Consider the following 19,085-nt stretch of genomic DNA (forward strand, 5'->3'; position numbering starts at 1 on the left):
AAATTCTCTTCTCATCCAAATTAAGCCTATCATTCCTTTTGTTTCTTCCTCTGTAAGAACATGTGCAAATGTGTCTCTATTTGCGATTCTTCTAACTTGCAATCTTTCAGTTATTAATGTATAATCCTAACACTTAATTCGTATTGTACACATTTATACATGTCCTTTCACCTACATTTATATATATATATATATATATATATATATACATATCTAAACTGTTTGTGTGTGTGTGCTTGTGATTTTTAGAATACATTTTTGGAGATTTGCATTTCTATAGCATTATGTAATATTCATCATATTTCTTTCATGTATATTTCTGCTGCTTCTTATAGTTTGCAGATGTACTCTTAAGGGTTTCTATTCAATGCTCAAATTTGTTACCCTATTTTAATTGTTTTCATTACATGATTACATATTGTCCTATCTTAATGCACTTCCACTTAAATGGGCCTTCTGTTTTCCAGTCTCTTATTTCTTTTGTATTTTTATGTTCTTACCCATCTTAGTTATGTCCCTTTTTGTCTAAGTTCCCAGCACTCTGATAGTTCACATATCAAGACTAAAGTGCATTTTTCACTCTTTTCTACTCTTTTTCAACTTCATCACATTTAATGAATATTTATGTTTTTCTTAGACTCTGTTGTAATATCCTCAATTTAACGAGTTCTGTTATATACCCATTTAACCTAATTTGCCCTCTTCGCAAACTATTATTATTTTCACAGTTATAGTTTCCTTCTCAGCTCCAGTTTATATATTGCTATTCTTTATGATTATTTTTCCTAATCTGTCTTTACTTATACAACAGATACGATAACTTTAACGATTCCTTTGATGTCTACTGTAGCCTAACTCATTTCATATAATTTCACAACTTTTCATTCAACGAAATTTCATAATCTTCTAATTCATCTCTAACTTTTACTGTTTAACACTCCATAATTTACCATTGGTCTAAAATTTAACCCGAAGTTCTTGGAATTTGTTAATAACTTAGCAGATTAAACATTCCTATTAGTTATTTCCCACATATTTATATATGCTCAAGACGATTTAAAAAAAAATTTTATGATGTGATGGTAGCATTTGAAGGGTTGTAGGATGTTGTTTCTTGTAGGTTGAACAATTATGTAGGTTTTCCTTACTTGCATTGACTCTGTGGGTGAGTCTGACCTGGCTGAGACTAAATTCAGAAATGAACCTTTTTGTAGTCTTAGTCATTACTGCTACCTTCAGAATAATAAATTTTTAACAGTAATAAAAGGCCTCAGAGTTGTTAGAAAGATGTGGTTGATTAAATCTGCATCAGTCCTTGCCTGATACTTATTTATGAAACTCTCGGAGCATTGAGAAACAAATCTGACCTTGGTGGAATTCAAACGCAAAATGCAAAAAAGGGAAGCAACTAAGTTTTGCAAAGTATTTTGTCCCCCACTCAAACAATTCTCCCATCTAGCATAAGATAATGTTTATTTTCCTTTTATAGTTGTAGTTGTTATTAGTCAGCAACAACAGTAAATAACTGGAATAAAGTAAGCATGTTTTCGTCAATTGTGGATTTGTTTCGTTACCTGCAGCAAGTCTTTCCAAGTTCTAAACTATAAAATATTCTTTAGTTAATGGTCTATAGAGATGGAAATATTAAGACTCAAAAAAGTGGCTATTCTTAATAATTTTTTTACAAGGGATTATGTTCCAATTCTGATGCAAAATTATTGAGCTTATTTCTCTTAAATGCCTTTATCCTGAAGTCTCCCCCACTATAGGTTATTTTTTTTCCTCTTTTTCTTTCACTTTATAGCTATTACTACAGCTAATTTTTTAAAACCATTTCGGCTAATTTTTATTATTTAAATTTCTTATACATTTCTTGCTAAGTTATTCCTTTCTCTTTTCTAGATTTCTTTCATTTTTTTTTTTACTTTATTTCTTTCATTTCATTTTGTTCTTTTTATCTTTTCAAATATGATTTAACTTAGTTCATTCTTTTGTTTTATTATTTTATTTCCCTTTCTTCTCTTCTCCATCCTTAATTTTGTTTTTTTCTTCCATCTTCCTACATCTGATCATTATTAAGAATTTTGTTGTTACTTCCTTGTTTTTATTTTCTAGTATTAATATTATCCCTGTTATTAATATCATCATCATCATCATCGTGATTATTATTATTATTATTATTATTATTGCTTGATAACTTTTTGCGTTCTGCAACATACTTGTCTTCTTGTTCGCCTTACCATACAAACTCTGTTTCCTGCTCCTTCCTCATTTGCCAAAATTACATTTTAAAACATGAAAGTTTGCACTTTTATGTGTGCAATGCAAGTCTCTCTCTCTATAGTTATTATTATTATTTTCTCCATTGATTCTTCTTTTCTTTTTCTTTCTTCTTGTAATCTTATTTCCACTTCTATTATCATCATCATCATCATCATCATCATATGTTTGTTGCTTGTTCAGTAACCACCCACCCTGCTTCTCAGAGTTGCTTACCATTTTCCAGTGGCATCAAGCATTTCAATAAACCCCCCCCTCCTCCTCCTCCTCCTCCCCAACCACCACACTACTTATAACTTCTCTGCAAAAACATATGAAAAATAAAAAATAAAAAACACAAACCCTAAATAGGATAAAATTTAATACAAAAAAAAAAAAATGTTAAAACAAGACTAAGCCAAAAAACATAATTCTATAAATTGTTAGTTACTCCTCCCACAATCCACCTTTAATTTCTTGGGGGAGAATGTATTTGTGTTTTTGTGTGTGTGTGTTTTTTCTTGCTTTTTTTTGTTTTTGCTCTTTTACTCTTTCTCTCTTCAAATATCTATGTAAAAAAAAAAAAAAAAATCAATAACTGAATGAATGAATGAATGGATGGAGAAATTAAGAAAGAAATTGTTAAAGTTTCTTTCAGAATTTTCATCTCATTCGATTAGAGATTTTATTTATTTAATTTCTGAGTTCATGTTTTTTTTTCTTTTCTTTTTTGCAATTTCTTGCTTTTTTTTTTTTATTATTTTCTTTTTTAATCTCAATTCCACTAATGGAATGTACTTGTGGCTAGAATCATTCTTGGATACATAGACAGATATATTTGTAGGCTTTGTGAAAAGTTGGTGTCTATCTGTGAGTGTGTGAGTGTGTGTATGTGAGTGTGATGTGTGTGCAGACATGCACAATTCAGTGTGTGTGTGTGTGTGTACATATATATATATATATACACGTATGTATGTATGTATGTATGTATATATGAGCACAACACACTTACAAACATGCAGTGACTGTTCTACAAATTTAGATTCGCATAGAATTTATTTATTATTTTTCTTTTTTTTGAGCCGGTGGAATTAGCAAACTAGATTTTTCACATTCAATATTATCATTTTCACATAACTCAAACACATACATACTAGCATATATTTATATGTTGAGCAGGACTCTGACATGCATGCTCACATGCGCATGCACAGATATTATATATATATATGTATACACCCATGCCATGGAAAGCAGACATTAAATGATGATGATGATGATGTGTGTGTGTGTGTGTGTGTGTATACTGTTAAACACAAGCTTGCAAGCATGCACACACTCACACACAAACAGGTATTAAACTAATGCTTTTTTAACTGATGGTAACAAAATTTTCTTTTTAAATGGTTCGGCACAAACCTATTTTTTCAGAGAGGTGCAAATGTATTTCTTGTACTGTCTCCCAAAGGAATAAACGGCAAAGACTACTTAAAGATGTTGAATACATGCATACATGTATGTATGTGTATACAAGAATTTACACATATTTGTATAAATGTATTTTCCACTATATATACAGACACATATATAAATGTATTTGTACTTATCTATACATGCGCACATACACACACAACACACACTCATATTTATCTATACAGATATATCCATGTATATATATATATATATATATATATATATATATACACACACCTGTGTGTATGCATGTGCATGCATATGTTTATAAAGGTCCCTTGAATTCTACAAATTCAAGGGACCATTTTTCAAAGGCCTTTGTGAGAGGTGTATTAATTAAACCTTCTACTGGAAGTACCTGCTCTAGCTTACATTGTCTATAGACACACTCCTGCTGCTTTACTTGATTTTCACAACTGCAATATCAGCATCACCATCTGTCATGTGTCGAATTAATACAGTTTAGTTTGCTGGTAAAATATCGGAGTGTGATGAGATGACTAATTAGTTCAACCTGAATTGCTTTTTTTGGTAGTGGTGGTGTTGTGGTTGTAAGGATGGTGATATTTTGACACAGGTATCATTGGGGATGAAGCTGATGCTTTTTGTGTGTCTGTGATTTTAGTTAAGTTTTAGATATTTATAGTAAGGCACCTCTACCATAATCAGTATATCATTCTTCTATAGATTTTGCTTTTTAGATGTATATATTTTACTTGTTAATTACACATACAATTTCATTGATAAAGTGGCTGTAATAATTTGTTTTCAAGTACTAAATATTTTAGACTATTAAATATAAAGCTAAATGAAATATTGCTAGTTCACTCTCCTGTTCAGTGGTGTGTGCATGTGTAATATACTGAGTATACAGTTTGTTGATGTTTACGTCCACTGCCAACCCTGATTCAACTAGCATATAATCAAAGATATTCTTGATGTGATGAAACTGTTGTGATAAGACTAAGCAAGATAACATTATCCAATGTGCCTTTTCCATCTTTTTAAAGACTGTAAGGTGATTTGGTTGCTTTTTCTAGCAAGCCACAGAACTGCATCGATGCTTCCTTCATTGGGTCATGGCGTTGAATAAGTGTCTGTGTGTGACAGTTTGATTTTCTGAACGAGTTTCTAACCCTATCTGGTCATGCACTGGAAGGATTTTCACTCTGTATTAATCAAACTGCTCTTCCTGTCTCATCCACTTATCCAAAAGTTCTCTTTCCAAAGTTTTTTTTTTCCTTTCTATGTGTGTGTGTGTGTGTGTAGATATGGAATTAATCTCATTACACATTGACATCTAGCCTTTATTAGTATCTCTATATGTCACCATGTATGTGTGAGTGCACACTCGCACATTAAAAGGTGAACAATTGAGAGAAAGAAGCTCTTAACACATTTAGTGTTGAAGATGTTATTGATGGTGCATTTTTATATTTTATCCATTCTTCTCAGGCTCTCTTTATGTGAGTGTGTGTGTGTAACACACACATACACAAACATCCATGCATAAAAGTACATGTTGTATAGGACCAATATGGGTATGTGCTTATATCAGGATCTTCACAAGTAGTAGTAGTAGTAGTAATTAATATTTTTGTTGTAGTAGTATCTTCTACAAATTGCTAATACTAACACACTAACACTAGCTACTAGTTTCTAGTAAATTACCGTCTCCTCTGTCTGTCCGCCTGTCTCTACCCCTTTCCCTTTGCCTCTCACTCCTCCTCCCTGACCCACTGGGGAAGCTTCTATTTAATTAGATCCGTTTATGTCTATGTGTGAAAGGGAGAGATGACTTATGGACCCTTTTACCTTGGCCTAACTTTGACCCCTTAAACTCCATCAACTAAAATTTCCACACCTGGTTAATGTTTGTTAATTGTAATCTATCTATCTATCAACATTGTGTGTGTGTGTTTTTGTATAAATAAATGAGAGATTTAAGATGTAGCTTCAGAGCATTGTGTGGCTTTCACAGTAAGCTCCTCTTACAGGACTCAGCTGTCAGTCCACAAAGTAGTGATACATCAAGTGTCCATGTAACAGAAAATCCAGGAAATTCAAGCCATAAAATTATTCTGTGAGGAACATGGACAACATATGTTAAATGATGATGTATGTGTGTGTGTTAGTGGTCAAGTAAGCCACACATACAGAGGAGTTTTCCTTCCACCTTTTCACAAAGCCATGATACGAGATAGTGGTAAGGAGTCATATCTGATCTGGGAGATTCCTGTAACACAATCTTGTTGCTAAGCCATCACATGATGCTGTAATATAGATTTACTTCACTGTGTCCAGTGTAATGAGCCCTTGATTTTTCTTTTTATGCTTTTTTTTTTCCTACTTAATTCATTCAAAACATTGACCAAACCCTTATATAGTTTACACTGATGTTTGAAATAGTTAACTATGTACTCCCGATTTATTCCCTTCAATCTCAGTTCACTGATCAGATTTATGTTCAAAGATATTCAATCCTAACAATCACATTTAAAAAAAAAATAGATATAGTATATCTAGAACTCCTTTATTCAGTACTTCATTCTTAGTATGTTTTTATCTGAGGGAGGATTGGTTGCTATCTCTAGCAGCTCAAAGCAGCCACAGCTTCTTTATTGTTTTGGACATGTCTTGAAATTTTAGAGGAACCTTATCAATTATCCTCCTGATGGTTGAATTACTAATCTGTTTATAACCCGCAATGTTTCTTTAAGTATATTCTTATCAAGCGGTTTTACAATTTTAAAAACAAAAGTACCTCAATCCATAATATCACAGTTTGTGGCTTTATAGAATTTGTTTACTGTTGTTTTGGAATGTTTGAAATTGTAGTTTGATTTATATCAGTGTCTCAAAAACTAATGAGTTAGTAATATAAATTTGACTTTCTGTGTGGTGTCTCTTGTGCATTAGTCAGAAAACCCTTAAAAATATGGATGGGAGTAGGGATCAGCATAATGTTGAGGGAGCATGGTGTAGTTCATGTCCCTAATCCTTGTCATAAACAAGGTTCGTTTTGTTTGAGGTGAAGGCATATGTATATTTCTGCTTCTTTCTCACTTGTTAGTTTAGTTAGCAAAGTTCATTGATTCACTGCTCCTCCTGTGGTGTTCCTGCTACTGTCCTCTCTTGTTTGTGTTCAATTTTAATCAGGATTTGAACAAAACAAAACCTTAAAAAATCTGATGTAGAGATGGGGGGGGGGACAAGAGGGTGGGAAAAAAAGGCCAGTCAGAAATACAGAAATACAGAAAGGGAAAAGAAAAATAATAAATAAGCATTCCTTCACCAACCATGGATAAATTCAAAAACCTTTTTTTTTTCTATTGTGTGTGCCTATGCATGTGTGTGTGTGTAGCTAGTTGGTGATGATTCTCTTGTTTATTGATAGCTGGTGGCAGTAGTGGGTAGTGGCTACACACATCTGCTCCTGCTAACAAGGGGTGGGCCATTCAGCTTTATTACCCCACCTCACCTGAGATCTACAAAACCCACTACCAGCACCGCCGCCGACGCCACCACCACCACCACTAGCACCAATACTACTACCATCACTATCAACATCCCCCTCCCCACCATGGTGACCACCTTGTCACACCACTTACCTGCTCATTAATTGGATGCAATGTGGTTTAGGGGTGAGTGAGAGAAGGATATTGGTGGAGCAGGGCAGAATCTAGTGTTCCTTTGCTGAGTGGCAAGGCTTGTGAAAGGAGGAGGGTGAAGAAGAGGAGGAGGAGGAGGAAGAGGTAGTTGTGTGGTTCACATATGAAGAAGTGGCACATTGTAGAAATGAAATAAAAAGAAGCTAAAATAAGATACACACACACACACACACACAAAATAGAAAACAACAAAAGAAATTGTGAAATGTTTTTGTTGTATTTTCTCTCTGACCTCTTGCCTTCACTCTTTACCTATTTCTTTTATATTCTCTCTTTCTCTCTCCCTCTCTTCTCATTCCACTTCTTTTTTTTTACTCTCACTTTACCCTTTCTCTCTGTTACCCTTTTTCTCTCACATATTTCCACTCTCTTTCATTCCTCTCTCACTTCCATAATCTTGTTCTTCTCTTTCTCTCTCTCTCTCTCTCTCTCTCTCTCTCTCTCCTCTCTCTCTCCTCTCTCTCTCTCTCCCTATAGCAGTTCTGTTCAGCTCCATATTCTACTGGACAAAGGTGAAAAGAGACTAAAAGAAGCATTAAAGTAGGGGTGTGAAAGAGAAAGAGAGAGAGATTGCTGTGGTCATCATTGAGTGGATGGGAGAAAGATATTTATGACTAAGTTGAGAGATAGCTACCTTTACTTTAACTATCAAATTTTCAGGCTCTGTATGTATACATATGCCTAAAAGGTTCCTAGACTACAGTTGTCCCTAAAGGGTTGCAGTGACATCCCTGAATATAACTCTGAAGCTGGTTGGGCCAGAGGAATGTACAAATTATTAAAAATAATGAATGTTACATTTTGTCCCAATTCCATATAGAAAGTGAAGTGCTGACCAACACTGAAATTTGGCCTACCTCATACATGTATGTGTATACACACATATAGATATTCATATATATATATATATTCACCATGATAGATTGCTAGCCACCAAACCTTTATATTTTCACTCCCTATTTCTGTTTTCCTTTCTGTCGAAGAGTATAGGCTCGAAACATAAAAGTCTTTTTCGCATCCCGAGCATTAAACTGATACATCTATTTGTTATTTACACACCCGTTTTCATCTTTTTGTTGTTGTTTTTTTGTAAATTCTCACTACATATATGTATATATATATATATATATATACACACACACACACACATATATTTGTACAAACATATACACAGACAGATAGATGGGTAGATAGATGTTTAAAATTCTTGAGGGTCACATCAAAATGTATTTGAGAGAACGGATGAGGTAACAGAAGTTTCCATCTTCAAATTGTGAGACTGCAAACCTTAATTGATAACGAAGGAATGTGTAGAGGGAGGGATGTTTCAAACAGGTGAGGACAAGTTTGAATGAGGTGAAAAATATTTTAAGATTTTCTTTCTACCTGTTTAATTGAAATATTGACGTATTTAAGATCTTGCCCATCCCTGTCCTAAATTACAATTTAACACTCTGTCATCTCACTTTACTATTCATTTATTTGTTACGTAGAGGCTAAGACATTTAAATATAAACGAAACACACACACACACACATGCTAGAGATGTTTTTAAATTTTTGAGCTTAAGGTAATTAATAATATAACAGCAGAAATGGATACTTCTATTTTTATTTCATAGTCAGGCTCGAAAAATATCACCCCACCCCATAGTCAGAGAGGGCTCAAGTTCACTGAAAATCATTCTTTCTGCATCTCTTTGCAAAATATAATTATTATACAACATTCACTTTAATAATGAATTTTTCACAAATTAGCTAATAGTGGATCCTTTATTTTGATAATTGAGAGACTCATAAGTGTGTGTGTGTGTGTGTGTGGTTTTCATTCCAAACATGTTGATCTAACTTTAACTGTTGTAGTGTGCATGTATGTACATATGTGTGTCTAGTTTCCTTAGAAACAAATCTAATTCCTATGTTGCTATGTATAATCTGGATCAGAAAGATAAAAAAAATAAATCATTAGAAAATGCTCATATTTCATTAGACACATACAGGAGCACATTATGTCAGTGTGTGTACATGTAGTTTTATATATATATATATATATATATATATATATATATATATATAGGGTGCTTCATAAGTAAGGCCCTTTTGTATTTGAGTTTTTGAGTTTCCTCTTTTATGTCCTAAAACTTCTGCGATTATATTATTTGTTTCTTTAAGTAATGCAATGACTTTGTGTTCAATAAGAAAATTACTTAATAAACATTTATATACTACAAAAGTTATTAAATGCAAAAAGGTTGTTACTTCTGCCACTCCCTGTGTGTATATGTATGTGTGTGTGTGTATTATGACTCTGTTTTCATTTTGATTTTGCTTCCTTCCTCTGTCCTAGTTAGTTTTTAAATTGCTACTTCTCTTAAACTAGTAAAATCTTTATAATGATAATAATAAGTAGAAAAAACCCATAGTAATGCGAGTTTTTATTAGATATACTTAATTGAAGCTTCACTTGTGTATATGTATTCACTAGCCATGCTTTGTTACTCTGCAGAATCACATTCCTCATGTTTATAATCAGTCTATCATATTTAGGTATAATAATCATGATGGTATATTAACTTTCTTTATTTTAGTTTAAAACAATTAATACCATAATAAGATTTTTCAGAATTTTTTCCTAGATGTAAATCTGAAGATAAGATAGATAGATAGATAAAAAGGGGTAGTAGTGAGACTTGCTTAAGACTTTCACATGTAAGTAGCAGTGAAGAAGTAACTGGTTTTTAATACAAATATTTGTAGGATAATATGAATAGATGTGACCAACATGTATGTGAGCACATGTGTGTGTGTGTGTGTGTGTGTGTGCATATTTTAATGATTATGACAAAAATTACACCTGATTGTCTTAAATAGGAAAAGACATTGGGTAATGAAACCCTAGCTACACTGAACAAAGATGAGATGGTCATCATTTTGTGTGTATGTAGAAAGTCTGCTTGGTTAATATTTCATTACATGAAATATGTTGTACACCTATATGCATATAAACATATAACTGACTGTAGATTTGCACATGAAATCATGCATGCAGACACACACCTGTCTACTCCTTACACTGTAAAGACATGCTTAATGAGTTTCTTTGAATTACTGAATATTTTTTTTAATTGTGTTTCTAAATTTTTATTTTTTGATCCTATTGAATTCTATCATCCTCAAATATGTCTTCTCATGCGGAAATTTTTGAGAATTAAACCCACACCTAACATTATTTAAGTTACATCATTATTATTCCCATTATCATCATCATCATCATCAACATTATGTCTGTATTTATACAGACCCACTCATCATTGTTATTGTTAATATATCATGATTAACAACTTCACTCCCAATAAGGTGAGGGAGCTGCACCTACTAGAAATTAGCTGACATGTTTAAATAAGAGAAGACATTGAATAATGTAGTCCTAGCTACCCTGAGCAAAGAGGAGATGGTCACAGCTTGAAACTTTTGATCATAGAGCTGACTTAAGCTAACTACAACAATTTCGCTTTCAACCAACTGCAATGTTGTATACATAAGAGTACCAGAATTCTATAGTCGTTAATACTGTAGAAAATGGTAAGGAATAACTGAGTTCGTTACAGGTTAGAATTTGCTGGTGGAAATGTAATAGGGAAGGAACTCTTAACGCTTTTAGTTTGCATTTCTTATTATCAGTCAAGTCAGATAATGTATTATATTCAACTATAAACACCACATGAATCTAAAATATTATAAATGCAGTACATATTTACAGACTGCTTTCAAGTGAAAACAGACTGCTTTTCAAGTAAAACTGAAACATGTCAGAAGTTGTCACCTTGTGCACTCTAGTTTTTTGCTGATTGAAATTTCAGTTGTCTCCCTTGTACATTCTGGGAATAATATTCATTAACACTAATGACTTTTCTATTCCTAAAGAAAATAATACTGAAATTTAGTATGATAACATTAATATCTATATTGTCTATTTTTATAATTGCAAAACTAATATACATTCATTCATTTGCACTGGATTTATTTATATTTGTGTGTGTGTGCATGAATGAGTGCACACACACACACACACAAAAGCTAATACAAAATGAAGTGATTACCAAGAGGTATTCATTCGTCCCACTGCTACATTATATTTAACCCTCAGATTTTTTTAGCTCATTTATATCAGTCCTGATAACATTAGTGACAATATTTTAATCACCACCACCACCAATAAACAACTGCTGTAGAAGAAGCATTGTATGTGAAGGTCTCACACTAACACATAATTTATAGTTCATACATGAAGCATTTGTGCCAAGGACAAGATGGTGATCCGTGTTTCAGTGGTTTCTGTGTCTACTAAAGAGGGGATGGCTGGATGGTGGTTGGTCGCTCTTTAACACTTTCTTTCCTATGCTCTCTCTCTCGATAAGTCAGGTTTTTCTTGTTGATGTGATAGTTGTTGGAGGTGGTAAGATCAGGGAGAAATCGCACACACATACATTAACACGTTACATTATACACAATGGAAAGCAATGGTTAAAAAAAATGTCACAAAATAATTTTAAAACTTCAAAAGAAAAGAAATGGAAATATAATCAGAGGAGACAATAGAGTACGTGTGACAAGCCTGAAGCTTATACCACGTGTAAAACAATACCTAACAAAAGCAACACACACCGTGTATTTAATAGCTAACGAGCGATGGGACATGGTATGGTGGTGTGGAAAGCAAGGGGTGGTTTGAGATAATACAATACCTGTAGGAATTGTTATATAATGGTGACTGACTGACTCTTTTAGAGCTTGTGTTTGTGGGGAGGATATACTTGTGTATACACAAATGTGCACTGTTGACCTACACTCACACGTCATGCAGGTGTGTGGTGTGTGTAGATTTCTATCCACATGCATATACAGACACAACCACACACACACATACATGCTTTTACAAACATATGCATGCTTGCTATAATTTGGCTGAACTGGCATGCAGATCAATGGAAGGAAACTAAACTGTATGTTGCTGCTACTAATACTAACCCTTTCTACTCTAGGCACAAGGCCTGAAATTTTTTTTGGGGGGGGCGGATAAGTGGGTTGCATGAACCCCAGTGCTCAGCTGGTACTTATTTCATCGAGCCCAAGAAGATGAAAGACAAAGACAACTTCAGCAGAATTTGAACTCAGAATATTGAGATGGATGAAATGCCACTAAGCATTTTCACCAGTGTACTAATGACTCTGCCAGCTAATATTTTTACTACTATCGATAATAATAATAATAATAATAAAAATAATAATAATAATAATAATAATAATAATATCTTTTATTTGCCAAAAGGGTTCTGAGTGGGGAAATATTACAAGGACAAATCGAAGGAAAAAAAAAAAGAGCAAGGTTGGGGTTATACAGTTTTCTTGGTTATTTTTTTTCCTTTTATAAAGCTGTGGATACTTTCTTTGAAAAATTTTATTTATTTTTTTCACTTCATTTATTCATTGAAAAAAAAAAAACAACTTTTAGGTAGCTTGATTTAGTATATCACACTTGACTGACTCTAAATGGCTTTCTACTACTACTACTACTACTACTACTACTACTACCACTACTACTACCACCACTACTACTACTACCACCACCACCACCAATACTGCTGCACAACACATAGTCTCAAAATCAAACTGCTACTACCACCTTCACACCCATTACTGTCACTACCGTTTTCAACAGTAGAGTCATTTACCTGCTCTAGTATTACTGCTACTGCCATTGCCTTGTTGTATTAATATACTAGGAGCACTGCTAAAGCTACTAGGACTGGCATGTCAGCAACTCCGCCACCACAACCAAAACCGAACAGCTATCACTTGTCCCCCACCCCCACCCCCACCCACCCCGTCATTACTGCTTACTAAAATCACCCTCAGCCTATTCCGGTTGTTACTGCAACCATCATCAACACCACTGTCTGCTCCTTGTGCATTAAAGCACATTACCTTCGGTTGCATCTGTTTATGTCTGTCGGCAGTGCTTTTTTTTTTTTTTTCAGTGTTTTTAGTTTTCCTTTTTTTTTTTTTTTATTTCTCCCTACCCTCAGTCTATTTATCTATACTGATTTCCCACTTGCACCCCTCTCTGTCTGTCTGTCTGTCTTTCTCTCTCTCTCTCTCTCTCTCTCTCTCTCTCAAGCTACCTGTTTTACTTCAAATCTCACTGTCATTAGTTTCATAACATGCGTATGTGTATACATTTGTATTTATAATATGTGTATATGCACACACACACACACACACACACACACACACACACATAACCACTCTACCTTTTACTCTCTGGTTCACTCATCCCTTCTCTATTTTTACCATCACCACTATTTTTCCCCCACTATCCCTTCCTCCATCATATATATATATATATATATATATATATATATATATATATATATATATATATATACATACGTATATATATATACATAAACCTTCCAATATATATACATATATATATATATATATATATATATATATATATATATATATATATATATATTCACACATTAAATATACTAATGCTGTACCTAATGACCAATAACAAATCTGGCTGTCAAAACTCAGGGCCTCAGTTTAAATTTCAATGTCAAAGAATTCTTTTTTTTTTTCGTTTTTTTTTTTTTTTAAATTTATAACTGCATCATTGGTTGATGTTACTGATGTTATGCTGTGCATGGCACGATGGAGGCACATTAAAGGTGAGCTTTGCAGAAGACAAGTCAGTCATTGATCTCTGGCTGGAGGGTCTTGGTGTGTTTTTAATTCCATTTCTTACAGAAATGGATGAACAACACACAATCTCAGAAGGTTTCTTGCAAATCTTGGGTTTTTCACTTCCTCTTCTTCTTCTTCACCCCTCCCCCTTCCCATTGGGCACAAGGTCTGTCAAGTCTTATAATTAATACCAAGGAGCACTGTAAGATTTTCGAATTGGCTACTATTCATAACCTTGCATACCCACACACACATGATAAACCTGATAAGTCTAGGGAGTGGTGGTGTTTGAACTAAGGGACTGTATAGAAGGTTTTTAACAAGAAAGTTTATAGCAAAAAACAAAAAAAAAAAACATCCAGCCATGCAACACACTCCAAACCAAGCCATTTTAACTCTCCTGAGATCAGGAGGACCTTGAGGTGAGATATGTTGTGGCTGGGAGGGTGAGGAGTGTGGAGGTAGTTTGCAGTTGAGGGTGTGGGTGGATAGAGACTTTAGATAAGAAACAGCTTTTCTTAACAATTACAACCGTCTTAGGTCATGTTGTTAGATAAGTGTGTATGGTGTATGGTATTGTAAAGTAAGCTGTGTGTGTGTGTGTAATGAAGAGTTGTGGAGGTGTGCTGTTTTATGCTGTTGATACTAGTAAATCAGGGTGTTGTCGATGGGGCTGGTATTGGTGATTAAAGTGGAGGTTCTAGTAAAGATAGGTTCATAATTGATAGATAGCTGTATCTGTGTGTGTGTGTGTGATTATATACAGTGTGGTAGAAGCAGCAGTGCAATTATAATCATATCCAATATTGGTGTGTGTGTGAGTGTGTAAGAGAAAGATAAAGCATAGGTGAATGAGGTAGGTAAGGTTATGAGTAGTTAGGTTATAAGTGAAGGGTGGTGGTGGTGGTGGTGGTGGCGGCGATGCTATGATGGGTGGGCATGAATGTGGAAGTGTAGGGGTTCCTAAGTAATCACTGATAATGCTGTCAACAAGCAAGTGTGTTGCTATAGCTATGTCATAATAACAGATTTATTTGGGGATGTGTGTTGAAACAAAAGTTCTGGGTCATATTGTGATTGTTTTTATTTTAGTTTCACTGTCTACATTTTTTTATGCTTTTGGTTGTATGTTTTGTATGTTTTCTTTTATTTTTGTAGTAGATCATGTGTGTGTCCAATTGTATGTACAGGTACACAAATATATACGTGTGTATGAGAGAGAGCAGGTTTTTTGGTACAAACTGCCGCTTATTTATCATTGCATAATTTTTGGATATATTGCATAATGTACATGATGTTACTGTTGTAATGATATAGTGGATAATTGAATTGCTGGTGTATGACAAACTCATGGGTCACCAGTTCAAAACCAATGTAAACCGTTTTGTTGTATCTCAACTCTTTCCTCAATGCATGGCATTTCACCAGGCTGCATCGGTTTGTCCTCTTAGTTGTTAGGAAATGGTAGCAGAACTTCTGCATAAGTTCAGATAAACTGGTAGCCTATCTAAGAGGAGATTTGTCTCATCCACTTTGTTAACCTGGAATTAATTTCTGCTGGTTCAAGTGCAGTCCTGTTTGGGTTTTGAGCTCTTGGTCAATTCTGATTAAGCGAACCTATATTCAAAGAAAGCTATCACAGAATGATTACACTGCATCATCCAGTGTATCCTTCTGTTTCTGAGACTGTAGAAAGTAATTTTAGGGAGGTTTGGTTGCTATTTCTTGACTGTATATTTTGGGTTAGTATGTATCTGTTTGCACTAGATCAGATATGTACTTTTTATGTTGCAGGAAATATAGGTTTATGTGTCTCTACAAAGTACTCTTGAATCATTATTTCATACTGCACTGCATTCACTTTATCTTTTTTTTGAGTTTTTATAGTCACATCTCTAGCCTGAGGCATGTTAATTAATTAATTCTATATACTTCCATTTACCTTCTTCCCTGTCAGAGATAATAATGGAATCATTATCTGTATGTGCTGTCAGTGAGTTTCTTATCCCTGTTTCAGCTAATCTGTCATTCATTTCAGATCTATATCTTGGCACCAACCATTATAAGTATTTTGTGTGATCTGTTGAAACTAAAAAGTAAACTATGAATGAGAAATCATTTCTAGGCCACATTGCTGCTGTTGATATTTCAGTTTACAGAATCTATTTCTCTCTTGGACTCATTTAATCTCTAGACACTATATACTACTTTTCTCTATGTCTCCAGACAATTTATATTTTACTCTTTGTCTTTTTCGGTCTCCAGACAAGCAGATTGCTCTCATTGTGTGACTGATTCTCTAGACAATCTATATTAGCCTCTTGATATCATTGGATCTCTAGACAAATGGATTGCTTTCTTTATTTCATTCAGTCTCTAGATTAGTGTGACCAGGGTCATAATGCAATTTACTTATTTCTTTATTGGTCTCACTCAACATCATTCAGTATATATTTGTTACACTAGCACTGGGCCAACACAATGTCTTCCTGCAGGAATAGGTAGAAGGATTGGTTGATTAAATCATGTCATGTGACTGATTCTTATCTTATCTTATTCATGTCATGTGACTGATTCTTATCTTATCCTATGAGGATCAGAAGCAGAGACTTTAATCAAGGCAGGATTTTAACTTCATTGTTTAAACAGATGTAACCAAATACCACAAGGAATTTTTTTCTTGTCTAATTGTAATAGAAAATATTAAATGAAATTGATTTTTTTTTTCTTTTAAAATAGTAAAATATATGTATAAATAAGAATAGTATTTTAAATTGTAAGAAAGGCGTTTGTGGGAGAATAAAAGTATGTGCTTGAATATGTGCTCTGCTGCATTGTTATGCATCTGCATCATAAGCTAGATCATGTTGCAAGCAACATAAGTGCAGCTGCCTTTTGTAATATATTGTCCACCCTCTTACTGATGCGCTTTCTGTTAAGCATTTTCTGCTTTATGTGCAGTAATGCTGGCACCTGGACATTTTATTCTGAATTTATAGAATTCATTTATACATATGTGTGTGTGTGTGTGTGTATTACAAGCACATACATCACACTCTTGCGAATATGGATTTGTATTTAGTTGTAATTGTACAAAAGTTACAGAGATACATGCTTTTAAATTTGTTTAAAGTACAAACTGCTTCTCTATGCAACTGAATATGTTGTTAGTTTCAGAACTGCAGCTATTGTTTAGTCTAAGAAAAAGGTTGGGTGGCAGGCCTAAGTTGCCAAACACATCTATATATATGTATATCTATATATGTATGTGTATATATATATATATATGAAGATATGTGTGTATGTATAATAAAAAAAAAAGATAGAAAATAGCCCTCACTCCTGAAGGTTTAGACATAAAAGGATGAATGCAAATTTACATGTATGAAAGTTGTATATTTAATGAGCCACAAAAGGATAAAGAGAGAAAAAAAAAGTGATATTTAGTTATTTAAGTAAAAATATATGTTCAGCCATTGCTAGCAAGATCTTTGGTATAACAAAAGCTTTTAAAAATCAACAACAAGCAGATGAGACACATGCATAAAACCAGTAATGGGAATTGTTATGGTTAGAGCTGTGGAGTAAGTATTGGGTTAGGATTTCTTATCTGGTGGGTTGGTGAGACAATGTATGATGATGGTGTGTGTTATTGATGTGAAGAGAGGACAGTTTCTTAGCTGTAGACTTTTGTATTGGGTCTATTTATTTCAAGTTTTGGTATGAGAAAGATGTGGTCTTGTAATATAGGGTGAGCATCTTCTCTAAACAATTTAATGGTTTACACATTGGCGAATTTATCAATAAAAATCACATTGATCTGACCAAAAAAAAAAACCCTGAGATACACTATCTGAATAAAAAGGAAAGAATAGTCATACCTGGAAGTTGTTTGGTGGTAGATTTGCTTGGTCAAGTGAGTTTAGGACAAACAACAACCCTTATCAGTTTAGCAGACCTAAGGAGACAAAATGAGAGACTACAATAACAAGAAAAATGCATGGCTTGGGTAACATCTTTTAGATATGGTACCTAACCCCCAATTTGTCTATATTGATGAAGAGGAAGATATTTCCTGTTCTTAAATATCTTAACATGAAAGTTTTCAAAAAAACAAAAAAACTCACCTTGTACCTGATACCTTTCTGTTTAGGTCACAGTCACAAAGTTAGTGACCTATGGAGGACTTGAAGCTGTTTAGGTCACAATGACGGTCATTGACCCTTGGAAGACTTCAGATATTTAGGTTACAGCACAGGGACATTGCTCTCTAGAAGACTTTTTGAGTTTTTTTTTTTTAAATAAATGTTTTATTTTTTTATTTTAATTTCAACAAAAGTTGATATGTTGATACATGAAACATCATTTACTTATCATTTGCAGCAGAAGATGACGGTGGGGGTAATGGTTGGTGTTTGATAGTGCTATTGGTTGTGTGCTACATAGTTTCATGTATCACATATTGGATCGTATACATGTGCATAGACATGCATGTGTAAGCATATGCATTTGCATGTATGTGCTTATATGCAAGCATGTTTGTGTTTGTGTGTGATGTATGTATATATACATATATATATATATATATATATATATATATATATATATATATATCAAAAAGATGTGTTGTACTGTTCCACATATACAAAAACAGTCATACCATCAATCCAACATACCTCCATCATCAGCTGCCCCACAATGCTTATAAAGATATATATATCCACATACATATATTTATTTATTTATTTGTGTATATGTACATTTAGTAATGCTTCATATTTACACAGAACCACAGAACATAGCACATTGATAAAATCAATCCCTTATAAATAAGCAGCCATGCATATCTACATCTACATATGCATACATACTTAAACTTTGTGTTACAAATGCTCCCTAATAGTAAAATTCTTCTTCAGTGCTTTTTACT

General features: G+C 33.6%; 1 protein-coding gene across 4 annotated transcripts in view; it reads left to right on the forward strand.

Moving 5' to 3' along the window:
- Positions 1-19,085, forward strand: part of LOC115220811 (zinc finger homeobox protein 4) — a 196,324-nt gene that overhangs the window by 83,103 nt on the left and 94,136 nt on the right. The gene's annotated exons all lie outside the window — the stretch shown is intronic.

This window comes from Octopus sinensis, linkage group LG17, assembly GCF_006345805.1.
Source record: "Octopus sinensis linkage group LG17, ASM634580v1, whole genome shotgun sequence".
NCBI lineage: Eukaryota > Metazoa > Mollusca > Cephalopoda > Octopoda > Octopodidae > Octopus > Octopus sinensis.